The 26,933-nt window shown below is 41.6% G+C and overlaps 2 protein-coding genes across 13 annotated transcripts in view; one reads left to right on the top strand and one right to left on the bottom strand.

The window, feature by feature from the left end:
* Positions 1-26,933, top strand: part of CMSS1 (cms1 ribosomal small subunit homolog) — a 250,534-nt gene that overhangs the window by 158,131 nt on the left and 65,470 nt on the right. The window lies entirely within an intron of this gene.
* FILIP1L (filamin A interacting protein 1 like) overlaps positions 1-26,933 on the bottom strand; it is a 215,544-nt gene that overhangs the window by 156,544 nt on the left and 32,067 nt on the right. For 3 of the 7 annotated variants that reach the window (XM_068960158.1, XM_068960117.1, XM_068960178.1), the window contains exons 1-2: positions 10,404-10,496; positions 10,126-10,268 (exon numbers count right to left, since the gene is read on the bottom strand). The gene's annotated coding sequence lies outside the window, so the exon portion shown is untranslated. Of the gene's footprint in view, positions 1-10,125; positions 10,269-10,403; positions 10,497-26,933 lie in introns of those variants that run through there. The other 4 variants (XM_068960150.1, XM_068960135.1, XM_068960126.1 and 1 more) reach the window with 2 other exon arrangements.

The raw sequence follows: 26,933 nt of genomic DNA, 5'->3' as shown, positions 1-26,933 counted from the left end.
CTCTGCATCCTTTATACTTAGAACATCTTAAGCTTTTTCCTCGTTTCCACCTGGTTTACTTGCATTTGCGCAAGGAGAGAATTCTCTCATTTTATCCTGCCAGGTCTCTAAATATTGACTGCCAGATGAAGAGCATGTGTTTCCTGTGCACTTCTTATCTTAAATACCGATTTTGACTGTTTTGAAGGAGTTTAAATCAGCAAAGTTAATATTGTAATGACAGTTTTATTCTTTCACCCAATTCTTCCTTTGAGCTTGATTGCTTTTCTATTTCAGTGGAGAGCAAAAGCCAGTTTTCCCTCTTTGCTTTCACTGCGCAGCATGATGCTCATATGCCAGCATTTCTTTTTTTGGATCTCTTACTGTCCTGCAGCCTCAACCTTGCCTCCTTTTTTCTGACTCCTCTTCTCTCATGTCCCTCTCTCATATTTGTTTCTGTGTCAACTTTGTTGCTACCTTTATTGTTTGAATGGCTTCACCGAGTTCCCTTGAAAGAACTTGCCTTTCTTGTGGCCCACACGGCCCTGAAGAGGCAAACCAAGGAGAGGAGTCATCTGAAACCACTGAGCATGTGGGCCTGCTCTTACCCAGTGGTTTTCTTCTAGGTTTTATCCCTTTTCCGTTGTACGGGACAATGTGGAGCTTCCTGGGACTTTGGTCTATGCCTTGCCCACTTCGTATCCTTCTGCTCTGTGAAAAGTGGCCAGGTGCCCAAATTACCTGGGGCTTGCAGCTGAATGCTTCTTTCAGGATACGCAGCTGGAAGATTTCTTTGTTCTGTTACGTGGCAATATTTGTTTTTAAGAATGAGCATAGTTGAGCTGCCTTTCCCTCCCTTTGCAAGATGCAAGCATTTTATTCTCCCAAATATGAGTGATTAAATCTTAAAATACAGTATTTTGAGAGCAGCTGTGGTGATTTCGTCTTGGAATTATAGGGGTTCCCATATTATGTATTGCCCATTGAGGTTAGAGTAAGCATCTCTTCATTGTGGTATTTCAAAGAAGTGATAGGCAGACTTTTACATGCGACTCAGCAGTTCATAATGATATTGTATTGAATTTAGAGTATTTGGCCAGGAAATAGGTTTATGAACAAACTGGTGGAGTAACTGTAGAGCCAGCTGCTTTGAAGTCATGCTCAGTCATATAATTTTACATTAATTTTTAATAATTGAACCTGTTTAGCCTATTAAAATTCCAGTTGGTGTGGATTCTTAGACCTCTGTGGTCTTTGAGTGACACATGGGATTCTGAGACATAAAACTGTTTACTTTATGAACTCTCATTAGCATTGCCCTCTTTTTAATAATTAAATGAGTATTTAATACCATTACAGTATCTGAGGGTTGCGATTGGAAGCAATTCTTTTTCATGTTTGTCGTCATCAGCACAGTACTGTAGTACTCAGGTACACTGAAGCTTCTCGACAGAGAAGAAATAAGATATGAATAACCTAAACTATCCAGATTTGTACACTTTTTCTTGGTGACAAATAGCCCCCTGGAAGGTATCGGTTAATTCTGTTTCAGATCTTTTAAGAGGTAATTTTGACAGGGTTCTGTAAATGTAGAAAGTTAAACAGAGTAACCAGAGAAAGGTTCCTAATGAAATTTTGGCTTTGGTGATGAAAGCGTCTGACTAGTTTTATTAAAAGCTTGATTGCACTGCATTCATGAGGATTTCTGCAAGCCTGCCCTGATGACACATAAACTTTAAATTAGACATAGTTTATAGAAGGGCACCTAATATGGTTTCATATTTTGATAGTTTCCCTGTAATCGCTCCAGCTAGCTACCCTCTTTCCTAACCAGTTTGGAATCTGCATGTGCTGAAAGAAGTCGTCCTGCAAAGCACGGTACTTGCGCAGCATGTAACAACGTGAAGCGAACGGGCACAGACCTCCCCCCCTGCTTCATGTAGTGACCTTCCTTCAGTGAGGAGACGGTAGCTCTTCTCCCAGCAGCTGGTTTCTAAATTTGGTCTGACAAACAGCTTCATAAAATTGGCAGGTGAGGTTCAGAGATCTGATCATAACATGCCGATTTAACAGCCACCGAAAGGTAGAGAAGAGTATAAGGAAAAACAATCAAATGCTGTCTCTTTATCATTGTATCACATTTCTTTGCGTGCTCCCTTGTGAAAGCCTTTGCTGATGGTTTTCAGCTATGTATCATTACAATACATACAGTAAGCATTACATAATATGAAAAATATGCCACATTGGGCAATGAAACTAGTGTCAACCAATCCTGTGCCCCATATCAAAATGCTCTAACGTTCACTGTAACACTCCTCAGATATTACAGACTAAGGCACTTTGTCAACTTAAAATTTGTACATCTGCCTTAACATTTTTTGTGCATCACTGTTGCAAATAATGGCTGTGACTTCTTGGGAGAAAAAAAAACTGTTTTTTCTTCTCTAGATAGTACTTTTGGAGTCCTTCAAGCATATAATCTTTCACTGCTATATTTGCATGGCTAGTTGGGCAAATCCTTTGTTTGTTTGTGTCTCTCAGGCAGCAAGGAAAGGGGAGAAAACCCATGGGGAGGAAAAAAAGGAAAACGTGGTGATGATAAAACTACAAGAAATAGCCAGAAGAAGTGCATAGATAATTAGTGGCACTTTGGTTTTTTGGTTGTTACAGAGTCTTTTTATAACAGATCAATAGATTTCAAGTTGTCTTTATTTTATGGTGCGATTTCTTAATACAGAAATTTACAAAAAAGATGTATCTGAGGTGCATCTACTAGGAGGACAAATTTCAGAAGGGATTCAGATATTAGGAGCTTTGAAACAGGTCTCCTCCCTTACTATATATCAGTATAGGAGTATGTAGTTGGGCTGGAAAATACAGTGAGGGCATCTGAAATCTGACCCAATGCCTCAGTTTCAAAACTTTCCTGTGAGAGAAGTCATAGAATTACTCATGGGCTTTCCTGACACAGGGCTGTTGTGCTTAACTTCTACTGGGAAAATATTTTTAAATATTTGAGCTCCCCTAAAGTTAGATGATAATATTCTTTAAAGTGCTACCTGAAGAAAATGTCCCTTAGCAGGTAACTGGTATCTTGAAGTGGATGGTTCTCTCCTATGGTTACTCACCAAAGTGCAAGCACAGAAGTTACTTTCTCTGGCACTGAAACGTTGCAAACTTTCTACAGGTTTCAGAGTTTCACTTGTCATTATGGACAGTTTTGAAAAACATCATTTGAGACATAGGTAGGTGGGATGTTTACGCTCAGAGGCGTCTGGTCATGACATCTTCAGTTCAAAAGTAAATTTTAAAAACTAATACACCCTTAAAATACTGAGTCATTATAGGTACAGGCCTTTAAATATGAGTGCTGGTTTGGGCCAAATATGACACAGAGTACTTAGGTAACAGATGATTAGTTTTTCACATTAACAGCACAATTTAGAAATGGCTTCTAGCATACAGGCATTGAGGGGAAAGCAGTTGGCGACTGTGGTGTGAAAAGATGGACTTCTTCAGGCTTGCAGTGAGGACTGGGCAGGAGTAGAATTGAGGACTCTTGCTTAAAAGTAACAAATCTCACCCTTGACTGACCATTTTAGCCTGTGGTAGTTTTATTTAAGTATGAGACAATTATCTTATCTGAGAAAGTAAATTGGGTCCATAAAATCAGTTATTAAAGGTGGTCAAAGGCATTACTGTGGTCCTGATCGGGGGACACCTAGCACTCAGCAGATCAAGAAGAACACAGAGTTGTGCCGGTAGCTGTGCATGATGTTTGCATATAGTGAGAGAATGACTAGCTTCAGGTGGCTGAGAAAACTCGGTGTTTACTGACTGAGCTGGGTGATCACCTTCTTTTAAGCATAAAGGGGCTGCCCTCGTCCTGCCCAGGAGTCGCTGTGCTCCTGCCAGGCACGGCAGTGGGTATGTGTGCACGCACAACAGCAGCTACTCTAAACATTTATGTCTGCTTCAGCCTGCATGTTGGTAAGCAGACATAACAGAAACCCAGTTACAATCTTGGTTACCCAGTCAACATGTTTAGGATATAAATATTTTTATTCCTTTTTTTTTTGGATATTTGTCAGCTACATCTTAAGGCACAGTTGGAAATCTGTACTGTAGTGTTTGGCAGCAGTCGCATGTTAGGCGGAAGGTGCCGTGAGAAACAGGATGCCCGCGTCCTAGCCTGTTTAAACAATCTGTCTAGGTTTTACTGCCATGCTCGGCACCACGGTATACAAGTGCTTACCAAGCCCTGAGAGTTACACTGGCAAGGGCTGGGTGGGCACTTTGCGCTGTCTTTTTAAAGAGTCAAATTCGGAGACCTTTTGCTCTGTACCTAGAAAGAATTTTCCCAGAAGTCACAGCAGGAGTTCTGCCCCTTGCCTGGGGTCTGAGGTGGAATTTGTCAACTGCCTTTAAAGTCAGCGACAGTGACCTGGATGAAAATTGCATTAGGTATAATACTGGGGGAAGACGCAGCAGCAATGTATTGATCTCAAATTTTAAAATAAAGCAGGATGAGGGCCCTGTAGGAAACCAATTAACCAACCTAGCTAGTGTTGTTAAGTGTATGTATTATGGACATGCAGAAGGGCCAGACTAGTTTTTAGGTGCTGTTTTACTAAGTACTGTTCAAATGCTGACTAGGCCTTGTCCCAGAGAGCTTGTGGACCATGCCAATGCAGGGAAAAGAGCACGGAACACAAAATCAGCTGTGGCACACCTGTGAAATCAGATTAGTGCTATGATTTTTATTATGGTAGAGGGGAAATAACATGCAGGAAGGAAGGCTTGCTTTAGTGAAGAGTAGGAGAGCTATGAAGAGTTGAAGGCAAGGCAGGAAAGGGCAGAACATACAGGTTAAGAGACTGAGAGGGTGCAGAGTTTAGAGCAAGCAGAGAAATATAATGCTTAAATAAAAAATAAGGGCAAACCTGATGCCTCTACCACATTTGCTCCTTTTGGGGAATGCATACTGAGTGCCATACACCTGGGATCCTGCTGCAGTTTTCTCTGAAATGTTGTACTCGGAGGGATGGTAGAACTGTCCAAAGGACAAGCACAGTTGGTTGAAAGTAGCTGTGTCCATTAGGTGAAAACTTCAGTGCGGTGAGAAATGAGCTTTGGCATCTCATCTTTAGCATGGGGCTGGAAGCAACTCTTCCTTTTCCTTTCCAGTCTCAGGTGCTTCACCGTGATTAATCCTAATATTGCAAACATCCCTTTATAACAAAATGGAAGACCACATCTGTTCTTCCTGCTGCAAGAGGGACAGGCTGCAAGAGGGACAGAACCTTACTCTGGACACCAGTCTCGCTGAGTCTAGAAGCCGGCTACTATATTATGAGCTGTCCCAATTCTACTCCCCTCACCTCCTAGCTTTGGAGTCCAGCCCTCCACAATTTTTTTTGATTCTTCTGAGTTAATCTGACATGCTCCCGGTGCCTGAGTGCCACCAAAAAAGCCTTGGTCCAGGCCCAGATCCCCTCCCAGCATATCCCACCCTGCTCCTGAGAGGGCCTATAGATCTTTTTATCTCTGCTGGGTGAGGGATTCACTGCAGAAGGCAAAAGGTGAATACATTAGGGACTGAGCTGATTCAAGAACAGTTGACTTTTTTTCCATGTGTTCCTGGCTCTGTCGCCTCGTATTTAGGATGCCTAGTGATCCTCCAGCGTATGTGGGCACCTTTGAATATGTGACCAAAAGCATTTGCAAATAATAAAGGAAGTAGGTGGTAATAATCTGATAGACGGTAACATCTGCAATCCGAGGGGAAGCTCAGGAAGAAATGAAAGGCTATTCTCACCCTTACCGCCCTCCTCTCCCACCATTTGGCAGCCAGATTTAGAGAAACAAGCAAACCGAGGTGTTCTGGCTTCTGTCTCTTGTGGAAGTTGCACTGCTTCTGTTAACAACCTGTGCAGACGTTCTCCACGATATATGTCCCGCTCTCCCCTTGCTCTATGTCATTTGGGTAATACCACTGTAACAGGCCATTTCACCCTTCCTGCAGCTGTCTTTGTCAGTCTTTTGTGCAAAATTGTGTCTTTTACCTTTCATCAGAGATGGAGAAATGTGAGTGTTGCAGGGCCACAGTAAATGGGGCCTATTTTGTTTTTGTAACCTTTGGCTATTCCATGACTTACAATGTATCTGTTAAATTCAGCAGAAGGCTGGGATTTTTCTAGGCAGCACAAGCACAGACACGAAGTCGCAAAGTTGATTGGGAGAGTTTGACTAATGAGAATGGGAAGATCTACCGGGACTGTGGGCTTAACTCGCTAATCTCCCTTATGAAACTTTTGAACTTGCTCTGGAAATGACCACTAGCTTCCAGATTCTTTCCGTTCCCTTGGTTTCTTGTGACCTCTCTGCCTCCATCCCCAGCCCACACCCTGTTATGTCTTTGCTCCTCTGCTGCTCCTGGGTTTCCTGCTCTCCTCCCGCCAGCCCCAGCTTTATGCCTGCTTCAGTGACACCAGGCAGTGATCTGCACGTTTCTCATCATGGCTAACTGCTAAATCCTTGCAAAGAAGCAAAACATGCACATTCAAAGTATGAAAGTGGATTTTCCAGCAGATGTGATGACAGAATGCATAGCCTTTTGCTTTTGCCTTTATTTACCCTCTCATAACATGATTTAGCAATATTTTCTTCTTTTATATTTTTTTATGCCTTGTATATTCAAGAATCCTACATTCTGTGATTATTTAAAATAGGAATATTCAGCCTGCAGAGCTATGCCTGTACACAAAATAGCAGTGGGGGGTTGGGAGGCTTTGTCAGGGAGGGGAGATGGTTTTACAGGGTCCAGACTTTTAATCTTGTACACGTTTGGGCGGGAAGTCTGTCTTCATCTGTATTTTCTCTAGCAAGCTGACCGTCTGATTTTGATTAGGGCTTTTTTGATGCAGCAGGAATACGGTTAATAAGAAAATGATGAGTTGGTGTGTATTTGTGTGTTATGCTATCCGCTAATGAGTTGTCCAAATGTCAAATGTCATAAGAGGTTAACAACTCAAAGGTGTTCTCCTTAAGGGGCAGTGATAGAGCCTGGTGTTTTTGCAACTGAAGAAGGAGGGTTTTAGAGCCAGCTGTGCCAGCATATGGAGTTCATCTCTCTGTTGTGCCCATTATCTTGAATTTGTTACGCTAAGGTAATGCGCAGCAAGAGAGAGCTAGCAGTGAGACCACAAGGGGCTTGGAGTGGTTACTGATGGAGGTGAAGAGGAAGAAAGGTGATTTTTCCAATGTGTGCTGGCTCTTACACTTACCTCGCTATTCAGCAAATAATCCCATAGTTGTCAGTTAGTTAACGTTCAGCTAACTTACCATATTTGGATTCCAGGAACAAATTTTAACTTTTAGTTCAGTTTTGAATGGCAAGCAATTCCTTATGGAGCTTAATTGTTTTGTTTACATGCAGCTAGTTACTTACCATGTGGTGAGAACAATAGCCTGACTGCATTGTTTAGCTCATGATCAGAATGAGATAAAACGCGGAAAACAGCGGGGCTGCATTTCTTAAACAGACCACACACCACATCTAGCCTCTTTGGCTGGTTGCAGTGTAGAAACACTGCTGCATTTGTGTCCCTTGTGTAGTTTTGCAGTACATCTCACTATCTGATCTTCAGCTTTTAGGTAAAAGCAAGTGATGTTTCTAGGGCCTTTCTATTTCATATGGACCAGACACCTTGGTGGGAGCTCTGACTCTGTTACTGGACCTGTCAAACTGCATGCAGTGAACTTGAGATCATCGCATGAGGCTTTGGCCTCATTTTCCACCCACAGCGTAACCTGGATCTCTTGCATTTTGCAGCAGAAGGCAGCCACTTTTCTTCTGTTCAGTGGGCAGGCATGGCAGGTACGCTGGGCAGCATGAGCCATGATTTCTTGACCAGCTACACCTGCCATGAGGGAGCAGGGAGCAAAAAGGAGGTTGTTCCACTACAGCCCGGTTTTTGCCATCCAGCCATGCCCGCTATTAAAAGGAGCCCTTTTAAAAAAGGAGCTGTAGCTAAAGCAGAGCACCGTGCTCTTTGTCACCCAGTCTGCCAAACACAGGCACTATCACATGACCGAGCGAATGACCCAACGTGTGTTTTCCTGCCCAAAACTTAAGATGCCGGTTGGCAGGGCTGCCAGACTAACTGAGACAAAAGAGATTGTTTGCTCAGAGCCTGAGCTCGCTTTCTGTGGGAATCCCCCAGGTCTCCGGGGAGCGTGGGGCTGACGCCAGGTCTCCCTTTGTACAGAGCTCTTAGAGGACATTCCAAAGATTTTTATCTGTCTGCTTCTTCATTTCACTGGAGGCTTTTCTCCTCAAAACCTCTGAACTAAAAGTCAAAAAAGGTTTGCTGAAAAAGTCTTAATGTATTCCTCAGATGGTTTCTGTAGGTAGATTGGGAATTCTCTGTTGAGAGTTAGTTGTACTTAAGGGCTAAGCTAGATGTTCTTCGTTAATTTGCCTAAAGCTAGGTAAGCTGCATCCCTGCTTAATAGCAGACATAGACATACCAGCTGAGCAAGCCTTCTGTCCTGCAAACTGGAGAGCAAGAGGCTAAAATCTCTTATTTTGTGAACATAAGTGCAGCTGGGAGTGGGTGGCCACTGAAAACGTACACAGAATGTGTAAGCGGGATTGGTGGGGGAGTGCATAATACCAATAGTGCCTCACATCTTAAAAGCTTTAACTTGCTCTACTGTGATTGAGCTATTGTCTGACTGGCTTAGTTGTATGCTCCAATCTTCTGAGAGTCTATAAAGGGTGATTTACAATTGTGGCCTCTGCTTGAAGAGATGTGAATGGGAGGCTGATGTCCTTTGTCTCAGCGATTGTCACTCCTCCATCACCAGGTTCCAGTGTAAAGACAAGGCAGAAATCATTCCTCTATATGTATGTGTGGGGCACAGAGAGCCATGTCGTGCTAGTATCTCAACAAGACCGTAATGAGAGCAATATTCTAGAGAACACTGAAAGTTATCATTACATCATTACCACCCCAAAACTTCATACTATGAAAATAAACTTAAAAGATCTATCAAAGACTTAAACATTCAGAGCCCCCTCCGATCCCCCCTAATACAACGTAAGCTGCTTCTAGAGCAGAAAACCTTCTCAGTACAGACTATTGCCTGTTCTGAGTTTATATGAGTTTGCAAGTACATTATAAATTGAAAGGTCGGCATGTCTGCTCTTGCCTAGTCAGCCTCCTCCTTGCATGAGACAGAGCCCAGTAGTCATCACATTAAAAAAAAAGTCATTCAGAAGTGTGTCTTTGAAGGGGGGGGGGAAAAAAAGATCAATTCTATTTCTCACAAAAATTCAGCATCTAAGTCAGGGGTTCCCAAAGGTTGAACTGGAAAGCTTCTAAATACAGTTCTCAGAGGATCTTTCCAATCGTGGTTATCGTGCACTGTAATGCAGATTGATTTTTGTTATGCAGCCCCTAGCCTGATGTCCCACCCAATAAGTTGCCCTCCTTGAACAAAACTCCGGGAACCCCTGAGTTTATAATCGTCCAAGAAAATCTTTATCTTGGAAGAGAGACGGAAAAAGATAATCTGTTTTGTCAAGTATTACCACACCTCTCCAAACATACAATCTCCTTGTCTGAATGATGTCATGCATATATCTGTCAAAGTTCTTGCTTTGCTTTGAGACAGCAATTGCACCAAAACAATAATGTATGTAATATATAAAAAGTTCTTGGGTGAAATCCAGTACAAGTATCTCACAGTGAAATCATTCTTAATATTATTTAACAGCTACTTGCTGTCTGCTCCAGAAAACTGGTCACAGGTACGTATATATTCCTTTAGATGCTTAAGTGAATGGAACATGCAAGTTGGGACGTTGTGTGAATGTAGGGCAAGGAGGACATGGATCGTAATTTGTCTCTCACTAAGAATTGTCAAGCACGTTATGCCTCAATTTTTGGCAGTTGATCCTTAGCTGCTAAACAAGTGGGACCTCTTTTAGCACTCCTTATCGAAATAACCTTATTCATGACAACGCTTATGTCTAGAAGCTCTCCCTTGCCCTTTGGGAGGAGAAGAGAGGAGAATCACAAGTCTCTGGCTTGAGGAAAAGCATTTGAAACTAAAGAAATTAAATGAAGGTCAACTAACCTGCTGGAGCATCGCAGTGTGGAAACCTGGATGTTCTGGAAGACGTCGTCATTTTGGGAACTGAGCAGGCTGCAGTCCCACAAAGTTGTCATGGTCTTTCTCATGTAGTGGCAAGTGGCATTGCTGCCTTGAATACAAGCATCCTAAGTGAGAAGTGAATAAAGTAGCGTTTACAGAAAAGTAAATGTTTGGACGCAGTATACATAGCAAGGGCAAGGTAACAGTAGGAGCCCTTTGGAAAGGATATCAGTGTTTCTGGTGAAAGGGGTAATTCCTACCTTAAGATTAAGTTTGAAAAAACCTCTAGCAATGTTGTGCAGTTGGTGTTTTTCAGCTTTCAGAACTCTTGTTGTGGAGTGTTTTTGCTAGTTGGTGGTGCAAAGTCCAGGCTGATTAAATATCTGATCTGCCTCCAGTTGCCTTGGAAACAGGGAATGCCAACCATGAGAACTATCTGACCCTAGAGGTCTAGGCTGGAAGCTCACATGTAAAACGGACTTTTTTCGTTGCTCAGAGCAGCAATATGAGTCCACAGTAAGGTTCATATTTCCAGGCTCGTGCATGATGTAACAGGTATGTTGAAATAGTTTGTGGCAAATGGCTGGTTTATGCTGTGCAGAACCAGGATTGCACTTGTCTCCGCTGCTGAATCTAAGGGAAAACTTACCCTTAGATTCCATAATGGAGAGCATGGTCCCACACAGTTTTGGTTCCTTGTCTACTCCAGCCAGTTTGCTGTGGGCCATGGTAACCATCTGTGTTATGTGTCTGTTCTTGTTTGCATCCATGGGAGATAAGGAGGTGGTGCAGCAGGTATGCTGACAGAATTTTTTTTCTGAATTCTCTTGTATTTGTTCTGCTCTCCCTGCAGCCCACTTAAATCATCTCCCTCTCTACTGTTGAGTCTCAGAACTTCTTCGCAAGATATTTTTGCTCAACACATCCACAAAGAGTCCCTTAAAAATAAGGAATTCTACTGTATATTCCCAGAGTCTCCCAAAATATCAACCTGTGTCCACCCACAACAGTCACCCTATTTTGTGTCCCTGATCTGTGTTAGTATCTCCAGGCAAGTGAGAGACTGGCCTTTACTCTGTCTTGAACTGTCCAGAATTACTCAGCAGTTGTACAAAGCTTTTTTTATTCCTCCTGCAGTGAAGATAGCTTGGAGTTAGGGACAGGTAACGGGCCAAGTTTCTCACTTCTGCTGGCAGGTGTGATCTGACGGTTCTGAAGACAGAGAAAGATGTTCCTTGCTGCATTCAACACAGATCCCCGAGTGCCCTTGCTCCTACAGGCCTCTTAGACTGGGGGGGCCTGTCTCATTTTCCCCAAGGGATTTCTTTCTCAGCTCTCTACTGTGGCCAGGTAGATACTGTGGAATATATAGAGCCAATGAAGATGGTAGCACTGAAAGGTAGCGGAAAGAAATAGATGTGACACATTATGTCTGTTTTTCTTGCTCCTTGGTTAATAATGGCTGTTATGGTTTTAGCAATTCGTGACAACTAAAAAGTTACCCTTCTGCCCTGTTCCTTCACCGAATGTTTGTAGAGAGACTCCAGACCTGCCACATCTGGTTTGGTTTGAGGACTGTAATCTCAACGCTTGTGGTTACAGTGAGGTAGAATTCTCAACTTCATTTTGTAGATTGATGGTCTCTAATCCTATATGTTAAGCTGTGCTGAATGAAATGTTTCCATCAGTATTTTTTTTTCCAAGATGCGTGGCTTGAGTTTAAAGATAAACGCTTGCCACTGTGGCAGACAGTGTGCTAAGCTTAAGTTCACATAACAAAACTTTTTATTGGAGTGGCTCGTGTAACTTGTTAACATACAATAAATTATTAAGCTTTCACTTCCTCCACTCCCCTTTCCTGTTTGAATGTTGAAAGGAAGCCCTAATTGCTAATTTGTGATTAGCCAGCAGCACATAGTGAAATTAATCCTGTGGGTCTGCCGTGGTACTTGCCTGTGCACATAATGCCTCTCGCAGAAGCAGACTGCCGAGTCTCCCGATTTGCAATGGGAGCTGTAAACAATCTGCTCTTCTTTCCGCGAATTCATTGCTTATATTCTGAGAACAGAGGTAATACTGGGCCAGCCAGCCCTGACAGGAGATATTAAAACATTGGACGCTAAGGGAAGAAGGGGAGTCATGAGCTTTTTTTCAGTCTTGCTTGCCCAGGAGGTGGCACTGTGCAATAGTGGGATTTTACCTGCAGCATGTGTGGTGTGGCAGGATCACGATTGTTTGAGACATGACAAGCTAGTGAGATTCTTGAGTCAGTAAGAGCAGAATGTAGTTCCTGGAGAGAAAGTCTTGACCTGTACTTCTTTTAGGATGCTGTGGCATGTTCTTATGTGTAAAACGTATCATACTTTGTATGCTGTTGGCAGCCCGATTTTAAATCTGCTTTGCACTGCTGTGTTGGGAAGCTGTCCTTCGTGCGTACTCTAGTATAATCAGGATCAGAATTAGGTTTGCAGGTGAAACTTGCCACTAGTAAAGTTCTGATGCCTTTCAAGCACCGTTACTTCCGAGGTTTGTGTGCCCCTTGATACTTCCCAAACCTACTGACAGTGGAGCCAAAATAAGTATGTAGTATGCGGTTGAAAATTAGAAAGCATGCTGGGTTTTGGAGACTATGATCCTTCTTTCTGTCCTGCATTTCACATGCTCTGTTCTTGCTAGAGGACCAACGGTTTGGTTTGGTGCTTGTGTATAAAGCATACAGAGCATTCTTCAGGAATCTCTGACCCCACTTGGAAATGTCTGAGCTGACTTGTGGTGCCAAATGCAAGCCAACACAGCTGAGATAAATCTAGAAAATCTTCCTGGTCACCTTTTTTTTTTTTTTTTTTTTTTTTTTAAAAAACACTGATAAGTTACAACCATTTCCATTTCTTCCTCCAAAAACAGTCTGAAATCAGGAGCTTGTACAAATCTGAAGGGAGTTCTAAGCTTGGAATGAATATACTTCTTTATAAAGCCTTAGGCAAGCTGTTTAACCTTCCAGTTTTAATTCTCCAGAATGTAAAATTTCCTTACCACACAGAGGTGTTAGGAATATATTCATAATATATTTAAAGCTAGAAATGTTATGTGAATGCTAAGTATTATTGTTATTAATTGACTCTTAAGTGGCCTATACATGTACAACAAAGGCTTCTTAGCAAACACAGGCCCTTTGAAACAGCCTGACCCTTTCCACTTTTTCAGCCACATTAATAGTTTCCTGGCTCAGTGTTTTAGGAAATGTCGTCATAGTCTGGAGGAACCAATAAAAACATAAGTCACCTATTTTGTCTGATCATTTTATGCCAGGATATTTGAGGCTGGGAGCTGTGGAGGGCTAGGAGGGGACTGCTCCATTTGTGTGGGTGGAAGATGTAAAAGTTTTAAGACCATTTTGGTATAACTTTGCATATTAAGACTCTAGAGCCATATGAGAAATAGTGGTTTTCTACATTCACAGGCAGGGGCTTTTGATAGTTTTAGCAACTGGTTAAACAAATAAAAACAACTTTGCTGAATAGGCCATGTCTGTGATCCTCTTTACTGTCCCCGTGCTTTTTCTCATTCCTAAACCACTGACTGCTTCAGTGCCTGATAGAAGGGATGTGGTCTTTGGAGATGAGTATTTTGTTGGTTTCAGGCTTGTGTTGTCCTCTAACAGAGGCAAGAGAGCTCTCATGAAATGGCAGTGCCTTAAAACAAACGGTTATTTGGAAATTATTGGTGAAACAATAGCTCACTGGGTACGGTTAATGCAGACTATTTCCTGCTACTACAAAATGCAATTACTTAAATTAAGGATCCACTATATAAAATCTCAGTAAAAAGTATTATGACATGAAATTATGAAAAAGCAAACCGTAAGTATCTGCAAGAGGCATCCAGTGACACTGCACTCTCCATTATAAATGCCAGCATTCATGATGAACTAAACCCCAGCATCCTGACATGGGTTTGTGTCTCTCCTTACTGAAGGAAAGCCTCCAGCAACTGTGTTACTGTGTCCTGACCACACGCTCTTGGGTCTGTAGAGCAGCCATGAATTTTCCCCTGCTGCGCTGTCTCCCCCTGCAAGTTCCAAACGGCCCCTGAGGGCTTAGGAGATCTCTGCTGGGGCTCATTTATGCCTGGGTAAGTTGCATGGAGCTGGAGCAGACTGCCAGTGCCCATTTACCCTCTACTTCAGTTGGAGGTTGAGTCTAGTACTTGTCAGCAAGCTAGAGAAACCGAAGGATAACAGTTACTTCATCCCCCACCTCTCTCTTTGGAAATGAACTGCAGCACTGAAAGAGACAACTGCACGCTGCACCATAACTTACTACGCAAGCTCTCTCCCCCCACCCCCCCACCCCAACACAGTTGAAACAGTTAACACAATTTCTTTTCAACATTTGCTGTAGTCTCAAATGGAGCTGATATGCAGTTGTCATTCACCAAGAATTCAAAACGTATTTAGGCTGGTTTTCCTGTGCTGCAGACCCACATTCAAAAATCCTTGAGGATTTCAGAAAGATCCAAAAAGAAGGCCGAGTTCCTGAGTTACCATGAGATGGGAGTCCAGCCCAGAGGAGAAAATGCTACTGATGTAGCTGCCTTTACATTCATTAATCAAGCAAGAGCTTAAGGCAACAGTTGCACAGGCGGCCAACACCCAACAGTGTTACTGAGGTGTCAGCTCTCACCAGACATCTGTCCCTTGTGTTGTTGTGGAGGCTTTTCTCTTCACCTCTCTGAAGTACCTATGCCAAATACTGGATCTAATTCATTCTCCTACCCAAGTGAATGTGTATTAACCAGTCCCATGGCCGAATGATATATCCTGCTGCTTGCCACTCATCATCACCGTTGGGAGATGTTGCATTTGGTTAGCAACAGCACCCTCTGCTTTGCAGTTGTCAAGAAGATTGGTTATCCTCTTCTTCTTCGTATATACGTTTTGTCAGATCAGGCTTAGTTTATCACTTTTTTTTTTTGCCGTGAGATACCCCTTTCAGACTCCCCCGTAAATGGGAGTTGGTTCTGTGTACATGGGAGTCCCCTTGATATCAGGATCTCCCAGCGGAGCATGGCACCAAGGTCCTTGCTCGGTCCCAGAGCAGAGTGCTCAGTCTCTGAAGCCTTGGCGCGTCTTGAGAATGGCCGTATTGAAACGCAGTTCTTTCCCAGAGTGATACCCCTCATTCCCTGAAGAAACGGGGGCATCGAGCAGAATGCATACATGAAGTGGCATGATGAGCAATAGCATGAGCGATATTGTCACTTGTCGCTGCAACAAATTGGAAAGAAAAAGCCCTTAGCAGGTGTTCTTGCCAACTATTCTGGGACTTCTGGGCAGGCAAGACTCCCTTTCCCATTGCTGTCTCCCATGCGCTGATTTCATTTCAGTTCAGTGGGTGTAGACCTCAGAGAAGGGGGGTACTTTGGCTTTGCTCTCATTCCTGCCTCTTGGATTGTAGGGGTTCAGGGGAGCAAGAGCTCATCTCAGTTATGTAGTTAGATCAGTCATTTTCAAATGGGGGCTTTCTGGTTTTTGTTGCTCTACAGTTAAACTGTCATGGAGCATACCTGTGCTTTCAAATAAATCTCTCATTCCCTCACCTGACAGAAGAAATATGACCTAAGCAAGAAACAAATTTAAAAACATTGTCATTTTTAATTCTCAGCTTGCCCCCTCTTCCCCTTAGGGTTTTGATGGTGGCTGGACTTTACATGCTTACTGTAGCTATTTAAAAAAAAAAAAAAAGAAAGAAACTCCCCCAAACCAAAAGCTAAAAATTATTCTATCCCACCCAGAGAGGTTAGTGAAATTGAAGCCGTAAAGAAGAGGAAGGCAAAATATTCCTTACGTTGTATTCCTATCCTTGTGTCATAACATATGACTTGGCAATAGCAGTCGTGTGAAAACGAATCTGATCTGTTCTGCTGGGCTGAATACCCTATGGTGTCTCTGTTTACAGCAGATACAAGGCAGAGGCCTTGCCTTCAGACATGTCTGCGCAGGACCTAGAAAACTTTTGGCTCTACATAGTTAATAATAATAAGGCCAAAACCTCTCTGCCAGCTAGTGAAATGAAAATGCTGTACTTCACAGCTATGTCATTGGAGAATTATATTTCATTAGAGCTGATATTAAAAACTCTGATGTCAGTTGTGAAATGTGGCTGACTTCAAATTTGCAAAACACATAGGAAATTTTTTCCTAGTGTGTTGTCACTTTAGAAGTCTGGCAGTCCTTTAGGTTCGCTCATAAAACTTTAAGCTCTCAAAAGGGGAAGTTCCCGAGGCTATTTCCCCCAGACTTTAAAAGCTTTGCTTCTACTAGCAAAGGCAAACTATGCCTTTTTTATAAAGCATATGCAAGTAATGTTCTGGATGCTTCAAACAGCAGCAGTTATTAGGATTTTCAGATAGGAGGATTGCAGATCAGATTATCATGAGATATAAGATATTCCAGGCATCTAAATGATAGCATTTTAAAAGTTACTGGTCAGGGAAGAGAATAGCAGCCTCAGCTATTACAGGTTATTAAATATTAAAAAAATGTTGTTTTATTTTGTTTTTTTCCCCCCATTGGTGGCTTACAGGCTTGCTTTAGTGGGAATGGATATGTGCACAGCAATCGTTTGGGTTGGTTGCAGCCGGACACTAAACTGCAGAAGAATTTCCACCTTTTCACAAACTTCTGAAACATTTGCAAATTATGCTGTTGTCTTTCTGAGTCTTTGGTCAAGACGTGAAAGGTGTACGTGTCTGTAGACTTTTAAAAATTTATGGTTGTAAGAGGTTTTTTGAGAAGGAGAAAAAAAAATCCTAATTATCTTTTAATTTTGACCATATTTAAATGTCTGATGCAGTATATTAGTAAGATTACTTTTGTTACAATTTGGCAAATTGTTTTGTTGAGTTTTTGCGAAGATATGGAGACCTTGTGAACGTACGTACGTTGTCATTTGCTAATAGCAAAATACACTATGGGTAATCAAAGAAACCCAAGTTGCTTGTAAACTGAAGAGCTGATAAAGACTAGTTTCCTACAGATTTGTGTCCTTTTCCGCTTGGATATCTCCAAATCTGCAATAACCTCCGTTTCACACCGTGCTCCCTATTGAAACCTCAACCAGGCAAGAAACAGCATGTGCTATGTCTAGTTAGAAACAGTTAGAAACAATATCTGTGCTGTATCACCAAATGAAACGTATGATGACAGAGTTTAGCCTATTTTTCCTTCCACAGATGTTCTGATTCTCATCTCTCTTTTTTTTTTCCCACCCTGATTTCTCACCAGATTTTTAGCACCTTCGTGTCTTTGAGACTCCTCTCTTTCTATTAAAACCAGCCAACAGTCATAGGGGGGGGACAGTGGCTGCTAAGCAGAGAGCTGTGTAACAGCTTGTTGTATACAAGTGTAAACATGGATACGCAATACTTGTTTCTTTGTGAACCAGTGCAGAATGAACCTTATAAAAGCATTCGTGTAGCTGTATTCATTTGTGCATGGCTTTTCGTATAACTTCTATGGAATCCATTGCATTGAGGGGAGTTAGAGCGGTGAATCGTGGCAGTGCAGCGCTGTTCAGTGGAAGGGCAGCGATAAGAGGCCAGTTAATCCCTGAACAGGCAGGTTTAGCTGTTTCATTTTGAATTTGCTGCCTGATTTGTGAGGGCAGGTCAGTGCCCCTACCCGGAGGGAGAGGGGTGGGATGCTTGTGCGAGGCTTAGATCAGCCTGGGGGATGAGGGTCCCGTTGGGGAATGGTGTGGTTAGGGGTTATCAGAGGGCTCCTCGGGGGGTGCATACGTGACAGACGGGCAGAGGAGAAGTCCCTGAAGCGTGCATCTGTTCAACTTGTTGACTTCATGCACTCAGGGACTGTAAAACTAGGGACAAACCCACCACTTTGTGTAAAAATAGTAAAGGCATTAAAACACTCTCTGGAAACAGAAAACGTTCCCAACTTTTATGGATTCGTGGTCAGCCGGCTCTTGCTTATTCCCTTTATAAGCAATGTTCTTAATTGGATGATGTTGCTACTATTTCAGGTCAGTGTGTGTGTTTTCTCTTCAGTTGCCATGGCACTGGTGAGACAGATATGTTCTGTAGATGTGTTTGTGCTCTTATAAGATGAGAGTTTTTATTTTCAGCGCTGCATTTGTAGCATGATAGTGCTGCTTGCAGTATTTTTCCATACCTCACTGAAGTCCCCCCGTCAGTGTTTCTGCACTTGATTATTTGTTTGTCGTACATCATCATACGTCAAACACGTTTGCATCTGTTGGAATTGGTAGCTCTTACAGCCTTTGTATTTAGGGTATTTTATATAATAATACGTCTAACCATATGTACTTATTATGTAATGATTGCAATCTTATATAAGCGTAAATTATAGAGCCTAATCTAGTTTTTTTTTAATACAACTCAATAAACTTGGCTGAGTTACAACTTATCTTCTACAGAGATGCCAAATGTTGGTTTAAAGGGGATAGAGAATCTAGCATAGCTTAACTATACAAGTTATAGCTAATAGCTTGTTACTGAGCTCTGTCACTGTTAAAAAATGTACCATTAAAACAAAGCAGAACAAACAACAACAGCAACAACTATAGCCAAACCAGCCATCTCTCTCTCTCTCTCTCTCTCTCTCTCTCTTTTTTTCCCCTATAATGAGATTTTTAATCACGCTAATTGAAATAGAAATATATCAGTTCTTCAGCTTTTGCTTTGCGCTATGACAAAAATAACTTTTGGGAAATCTAAAAAGTTTTCCAAGGAAGTTGCACAAATTGAAATGTGTTGAAGTTTCTAGAAATGAGTCAAAGGTAGAGTGGACCAGGACACACTAACAGCAGTAGTGAGCCCCTTCCCCATCCCCTTAAGGCTGGCATGTTTTTCACCGCTACATGCAGGATTCAGGTGGTAATGTAGTCCTGAAGGAAGCAGCAATTTTATAACAATTTGTTTAAAGTGGGATTTTTATATTGCCAGAACAAGTAAAGCAAGCCTCTTTAGCCTCTGAAGCTTTTGTTTGTTTTTTGTTTGTTTTGCTTTTCTGTTTTTTAGAGTAGCATCCCTAAGAGGAGTCGTTGGTTGGGTTTTGTTGTCATTCAGGTCACTGGGAACGTTGGAAACGTGGCCCAGCTTTGGAGAAAACGGTGAAAAGAGAAGAAGCCCGCAGTTACTAAAAAAGGGTTGACTGCTGCTGAGAGAGTAGGGAATTATAGAAACATTCATCAAGTTCATTAGCAGCAAACGTAAGAAAAACACAGAAGCGTTACACGCTGCTGCAGAGTGCTGCTGTTTGAGAGCAATGGAAACTCAGTGGTCCTCTTGCATTAGAGCACGGCAAGACCCAGGGGTTGCAATGGGGCTGGCAACAACCTGTTGTCCTTTCCACAGCATCGCTAAAATTTAACTTTAAAAAAAAGGGCAGGGGGCAGACTCAGACAATCTACCTTTCTGCTCAATGGGTTTAAAGTTGCTCAAAAGGAGCCTGCTCCTCCCCTGGAAAGCGTTGAGGGGCCTGTGAATGAAAAGCAGTTAAAAATGGAACTGCTGCTCTCAGCTCTTTCTTTAATCTTGCTAACTTGAAGTCATCCCTCAGTAGTAATCTCACAGACTGAGCGCTCTGCGATAGCCCCTTTATGCTCTGCCAAGTGAGGCTAATTAAAGAGGGAGACAGTGTTTTCTGTCACACCTATTCACATTGGGATGTTCTCATGGGTTGGTTTTTTCATGGTGTCACGAGATGAACGGAAGAGACTGTTTCCCCCTAAATATATATACCACTATTGAGTTTTTACACTTGAGGCACTGATTTTCTGTCAGTGTGATCCAATATCATTCAAGTTAACAGATACGTGGCTTGAGCGAGAGTAAGAAATGACCAAAAATTGGTGAGTTGCAGCTGAGGCAGGCAGGTTGACATCCTTTCCTTGGATTGGCCAGTTCTCACTGCAGATATGATCTCAAGACTATTGCCACGGTTTTGTTCTTAACCTTCCTGCAGTTTATGTGCTAGTTCTTGTATTTGTTAAGAACACATGGTCTTGAACCCTCTTAAGTCTTTCAGGATTTTCGGTTTATTGCTGCTGTAAAAGGCTTTCATAACAGCCTTTCCTTGAGATGGTTTTCTGTATTTATTTAACGCTCATTGTTTTGAAATTTAGCAGCATCATTGTCATTTCCTGAAAAATTAAAAAATGGTCTTTAAAATAACGAGTATGTTGTTTTTGTTAAAAGAGGAATCCTTCTTATTTGCCTCTGGTTTTTTTGCTGGCTCGTATGTCCTTTGTTGTGCTTTTTGAGCAATATATACCTGTATTAAGTGAGGTAGAGAACTGAGAACTTTTCAACTTTTCAACTTAATTCACTTTTTCAAGGGGTATGCTGTATTGCTGCTGCGGCTTGTTTGCTTATGCAGGACTCTTAGCACGTCTGTATTGCCACATCTGGTCTTCTGAACTGTACCTGAAACAAAATACCTTGCTTGATCCTAATGCAGTACTTTTGATGATGTTTAGGGCTGTGATGTAACTTTTTGCAGACTCTATAGTAAATGGTGGAAGTCAGAAGAGCATCATACTGAAATATGTGTTGGCCCTCTAAAGAAATACTAATGTCAGCTGAGCTCCCAAATTCATGTTTGGGAAAAGAAAGATTACAGAAACAGAAGAATTTTCCCCCATACTTGGAAAGAATTGGTTGAAAAATTTTAGAATTCCCCATAACTACATCGGGCTGTTGTGTATGATGTTCAAAACTAAAAATAACTTTTCACGGGAGCAAAGTTAACAGGCCTATTTGCATTACCCAGGTCGTGTGCAGTCTGTAACGCAGACCAGAGATATATAATGGTGCTGCACCAACAGCTATTCCTCATCTTTTCCAAGGTGATGTGCCTGAGCAGCTGGAAGGACCTGGCATATCCAGCCCATTGACCATATTGGTAAGGCCGTGCTAAGGTGACGCAGAGTCGGGGTGGTGAACGTTGAGTTAGAATTTTGGAATTCTTTTAACTGTTAACAAACTAAAAGTTGGTGACCACAGACAAATGCTTAATTCATCCCCTTCTAAAAAGAGGAGTATGGGAATTTGAAAAATTCACCCTCGCATTTAGCTGGAATTCATTTTCATGCTTTCTGTGAGGGTTGTTTGGTCTGATCTCAGTGCCTCTATTTGTGTTTCTAATATAAATGCCTTTCATTCTTCCTCTAAATTATACCAAATGCTCAATGGGGAAAGCAGATGTTTGCAAATTATAAAAATAAATAAATTGGAAAGGAAAGGAAAGCTAGGAGGGCATTTTGACTGCGTGATCACTGTCACATAGGGAAGATCCACCTGAAACCATGTAAATCGTAAACATACAAATGGGAAGATCTTTGAGATTAGTAACCATATACGTTTTTAAGTTTTGTACAGTACCAGGTGATGGTTGGAGCTTGAGCTAGTAATACTGATGCTAATGCAGTGAAAGAAGTGATGTGATCAAACTGACTTTCTTTAGCACTGACAGTTAGGCCACAGCATCCTATTTCCTTTAAGCCCCAGCATCCTTTTCATTCCTTCTATGCCTTCACCTTTTGGCTGTTCCATACGTAGCTGAAATCTGTTTCTATAATGCATTGGTAACGACATTAGTAACACTGGAACATAACATCCATCTTTTGATGGACTTGATTGTAAGAAAGCATTGCAGAAAAGGCAAGTAAAATCTGTCCGTGATTTCCAAAGCCTGTTAGAAAAAAAGAATTCAGCTGCTTATTTTGCAGCTGCATGTAACCACCTCTTTCCTTGATCCTTAGCCAATTTGGCTTGTTAGAATTTGCCTGCTGGCTAGCTTTCATTCACCACTGCTGTTGCAAATGCATCTGTTCATTGTGGCTACTTTCCCTTGGAATTTAAAATCTTGCTAGGTTGGCTGACCCATACGCCACTTTGTTTTAAAAAATTAAAAGACAAGGCAGCTTATTTGCCCCTCTCCTTCTTTTTTCCCCTCACCTTACCTTACTAAAAGGAGAGACTTCCAAATCCCCAACTCTCTACGTTGTCTCTTCTTCCATTTGAAAAATTTGTTGACAGTTCAATTAAAAAAAAGACTGCACAAAGAAAACGTAGCCACTTACTCAGTTGTCACCATAGGGGAAGACTAGAGAGGCAGAATGAAATAATTTAGGCTGGAATTCAGCCAGGCCAGGAGTGAGGGAGGATGGACAAGTTCATATCTTTAATGAGCATAAGTGGCCAAGACTTATGTTTTATGTCTTTGGCAGAAGAAAACATCCTGGAGAGTGCTACAGAGGAGGGAGGGCTTTCACCCTTACTTAGGAGAGATGTATTCTTTATAAAATACAGACTCTTCAGCAGTGATGCTAATGCCATACTAGATGAGTTCACCCATGCATACTTGCTGAGGTCGGATGAGGTGGTTAAGTAGGGTTTATGACGATATGTATTTTTGGAGAGCTTTCTGTGAGCTCCTGTGTGAGAACACTTGAATGCGGGTCTGCCTGTGCAATAATATCCCATCAGGTGCTGATGTTAAATTTGGCTGCTACTTTTGAAGGGTTTTGATGATGGATTGCCTAGAATCTCTGAGCTGTGATTTCTGGAAGAATGTCAATTTGAAGCCTGTCTTTACAGGCATATTAAAACTATTCAATGTGATAACCGAGGCAGCATGTGATATCTCATCATTTCACTCGGTGGCTATGTTGAAGGCCTCCATCTTGTTGTGCCCTTTGTAGCATTTGTTTTCATTCTAGCAATGGAGACTGAATGTGGAGCACAGCTTGCTTTCAGTTGAAAGAGATCTCGGGAAGGAGCTCTACAGTGGCTTTTTTAAGGGGTCCCCTTCTTGATATATTATACTCAACTCTCATTTAGCCTTGCTATCTACCTGGGTTTTGGAGTAACAGGACCATGCTTTCTCCCAACACCCTTTGCTGCATCAATATATTGCAACAAGTATGATGGCAGCGCATGGCTGCTCTAATTACACCGTACAGTGCCTGCTGCTCTCAGCCCTGCCCCTGCTTCTTGCAGAAGTCTAGTCACAATTTTTTTTCAAAGGGTAAAAAGACATGTGTGTCCTTTATCCTAATTTTACATATGCTTTGTTTGATTTGTATTGTTAGCTTTGTCTGCTTATTTTCTTCAACTTGCCTGCATAATTAAGTGTTGACTTAAAAAGGAGACAGCTCTGGGCTTTCATGAACACAGCCTAGTATCAAAATTAAATGACCTGATGCATGTGATTGGACCAAGACCTGAGCTCTTTGATTTCTTATTCTGGTTGAACTCCTCTGGCTTCAGTGGTAAAACTGGGAAATTATGAACCCGCTTTGTGGGTTTATTATTTTTATGATTTTTTTAAAGTGCATATTTGATACTAGTTCTCTGTCCACAAAAGAGAGAGAGAGCTTAACTCTGAAATAAAAGAACTCAGTTTTCAGGGCCAGTAATCAATTCATTTTCTGCTGGGAAAATCATAGAAAGAAACATCAAATTAAACGTTGGCCTTTTTAAAAAGCACGTAAAGCAATTCAAAACTTGTGGTGGAATCATATTCGTACATTCTGGAACTAGAATTACAGGATTATTTGTTTATTGTTTATATTTTGGGGGTGTATGTGAGGCCCTTTGAGGCAAGTACAGCCACATGCAGGAAATAATTCAGCTTCATATTTGAGCTTTGAGTCTTTGAATAAAAAGAAAGTTCCTTGTTCAGTGAGATGGCCACCAGTTGGTGGCTGGAAACTATGTTTACAGTTCAAATGCACTTTGTAATTTAGTCAAAGTCAGGAGAACTGATCACTTACTTGGATTTTTTTCCTCACCTGGAAAGCAGTGAGGTAAGGTTTTCTCTAAAGAAGAGTGTTTAGCCCTTGAAAAGTTAAAAAAAAAAAAAAAACACACCACTTAAAGTATAGTTGTAATCTGAAAGGAAACTTTGCAGACCTGGTAGCATTTTACTTGATATTGCTACATTTTCTTTTTAGTTGCAAATTTGTTCAATTTATTCACTGATTGGTTTTTATTCCTACCTTCCCTGCGCTATTTTGGTGAAAAGATCTTGCTGATCTGATTGATTTAACGTGAGAAGTTTTCATTATTAAGGGTCAGATTTGGATGTCGGGGACATCTTATGTTTCTGTGTTCATTTGAAGACAACAGGCTTGTGGAGGCGATGAGGAAAAATGCTCATCAGATTTGACAGTCTTCAAATACTTCATTGTTGTAGAAGCCCTCATCTAACGTACGGACTCAGTGTGTTTCACAGATAATCACAGAAACACAATAAACATGTATCTTGTATCTCACATTGCATTTTCAATAGGTTATGAAAGACCTGCAGCCTCTCCTGTGAATCCCTTTTTCAGCTGGTAAGCTGCGAGCGTCTGGCTTATTCCCTTCCACTTTGTTCACCTTTCGCCTTCCCTCTTAACCTTTGTCAAGTCAAAAAATCACAAAGCCATTTGGGTTAGCAGAAGGCGTAGCAGCATAACTTGAATATCCTACAGCCTACTCTGAGCCCAGCCTGTAGTAAGCAGCCTAGAAAGATGAGTATTGTTTGCCACAGTTTAGATCAGTAAGACTTCAGGATGAAGGATGGCTCGATAGAAAACCTGTGTACAGCAACTATGGGAAAGCATGTCACACACAGTTTTACTGAGATTGATGCTAAGTTCAGCAGTGATTTTTATTTCCAGTTTTATTTTGGTCTAGGCTTCAAAGAAAAAAAATGGGCTTGGGCTTCCCCCAGTCCTGCTAGGTCATACCAGGAGGCAAATCAATTTTTTTTGGTGGGCGGAAGGTTCAGTTACCAGCTGCTTTCCTGGTCTTCATTAACTCTTTGCAGAGTGGCTGAGGCTGCTGGCTTGGGAAGGAAAAGAAGACTCATCAGCTGGGCACACCCCCACGATAGAGCACAGCAGACTGAATAGGTGGCTGGGCATACGCTTCACTCTGAGCTGCTGTACGGTGATTTCAGTCTGGAAGCTTTAAAAACATACTGTATTCAGAAACCTCTCCCTGGATCCTCCTGCCAGGTTCCTTTGAGGATCCACTGTTTTCCTGGTCATTAACCTTGCAACACATGTCTGAATTCAGTCCCATTCTATTTAGCATTTGACCTGGAAAATCAGTGGAATGAAGCTCATGGAGTGAAGCTGGTACAGTGAGCAGGAAGAAGCTACTGGCAAGGGCAGTCTTTCCTCTCTTTGACATAATCTGCCCCTTCACTGTAGACAGCTTTTACATCATCTCCTTTGACTAGCCTGCACATTTTCTCTTCTTCCTTACAGCTCGGACAAGGTTCTTGCTGCTTATCTTCTTTCTTTTAGCAGGGAGGTCATGATTTGTGTGTGGATATGGCTACTTCTAATTTCCCTTTACCTGAACAGTGAGAGGCAGGAGGAGGTGCTCAGCTGTGCTGAGGGAAACCTCTGTGGGCTTGGAAAGGAAAACGGGAACCCCTCCAAGCAGTGAGTAATTCTGTTTTATTACCCCTATCCTTGCTGAATGCAGTTATGATACCATATACCCCCATGTGCAGAGCTTCTGCTGTGTTTTTTTGGGGCACCAGCTTCAGAGCTGCTTCTTTTCTCATGGTGTTATCTAAAAGCCTGTCCTACACATGCGCACGTGGAGTATGTTCCCCATCAGTCTTGAAAATGAATGTTTTCTACTGGTTTGTCCTCAGTGGAAAGCGAAATGAGTTAGTTTTTTAAGCAGAACATTTGGAATAATATCTCTTTAGTAGTGAAGAGGTCCTTGGGTAATGTCAGCTATGAAATTTAGTAATGCTTTCATAGTCAATAAATTACTGTATGTGCTTAAAACATCACTTCTGTGAGATTAAACCCAGATCTTCTGTGTGTATCAAGGACTATATTTCAGGCATTTTTTTTTGGTTCACAGTTCTATGTTTTTGATTCATTTAAACTGTCCTCAGAGACTTTTAAAACATCTCTAACAGTTCTTACTGGAAGCAGAGACACATTCATGGAGACATGTCAGATAAGCTGGAGACTGTATAGCTCAGTGACTGAGATACTCGTTAACTAATTTCTTTACTTCAGCTGCAGCTTTTTTTTTTTTTTGAGAGTACTTTTCCCCTCTTCTTTTCACGTAAAAGCATGTAAAAGAAAATATATTTCTTGGGTCTTTGGGTTTTTTTTTGTCTTATTTTTTTAAAAAAGGTTGTTCGGTATTGGTACTTTTTCTGAGGAGTTAAGAAATAATATTCAAATAGTAAGTGTAGGTCTGAAGTACTGCTTTAGTTTTTTTGGAGAAATACTGATTTATCTATTCAGAAGAGAAACTGCCGAGCTGTCAGTAGAATTTGTGACTTTATCATTCTTTGAGAGAGTACATGGAAGTCTGTTATGCATTGTGTGGCTTTATGACGTTAAAACATGTTGTTTGTAGAGTCCCATGAGAGTGGGAAGGTGGACCATTTCATAAGAAATCCTAAAGCATGTGAAATGTTAATTTTGGTGTTTTCAACATTAAACACTTTTAAAAATGTAGCAAAATAAATACTGTATATATGAAAGTGAATATCAGATTCCTTTTTGTGTTCTTTAATGCCTACATTTCTGTAACTAGGAACTAAACTCTGCTCTCTACCAAATGAATAGGAAATTTGGTGTTTAATTCTGTATGACTAAGACTTTGCTTATGGTGTTTATGTCTCTTGGGCTGCTTTCTTCTCTCAGTCACACCGATGTAGTTTGAAAATAGTTTGTTGGCTATTGCCAGTAAGGCTTTGGGTAGACTATCTCTACTGA

Source organism: Struthio camelus, chromosome 1 (assembly GCF_040807025.1).
Source record: "Struthio camelus isolate bStrCam1 chromosome 1, bStrCam1.hap1, whole genome shotgun sequence".
In the NCBI taxonomy this organism is placed as follows: domain Eukaryota; kingdom Metazoa; phylum Chordata; class Aves; order Struthioniformes; family Struthionidae; genus Struthio; species Struthio camelus.
Note: the sequence above shows the minus strand (reverse complement) of the source record. Positions and strands in the feature narration are given on the sequence as shown.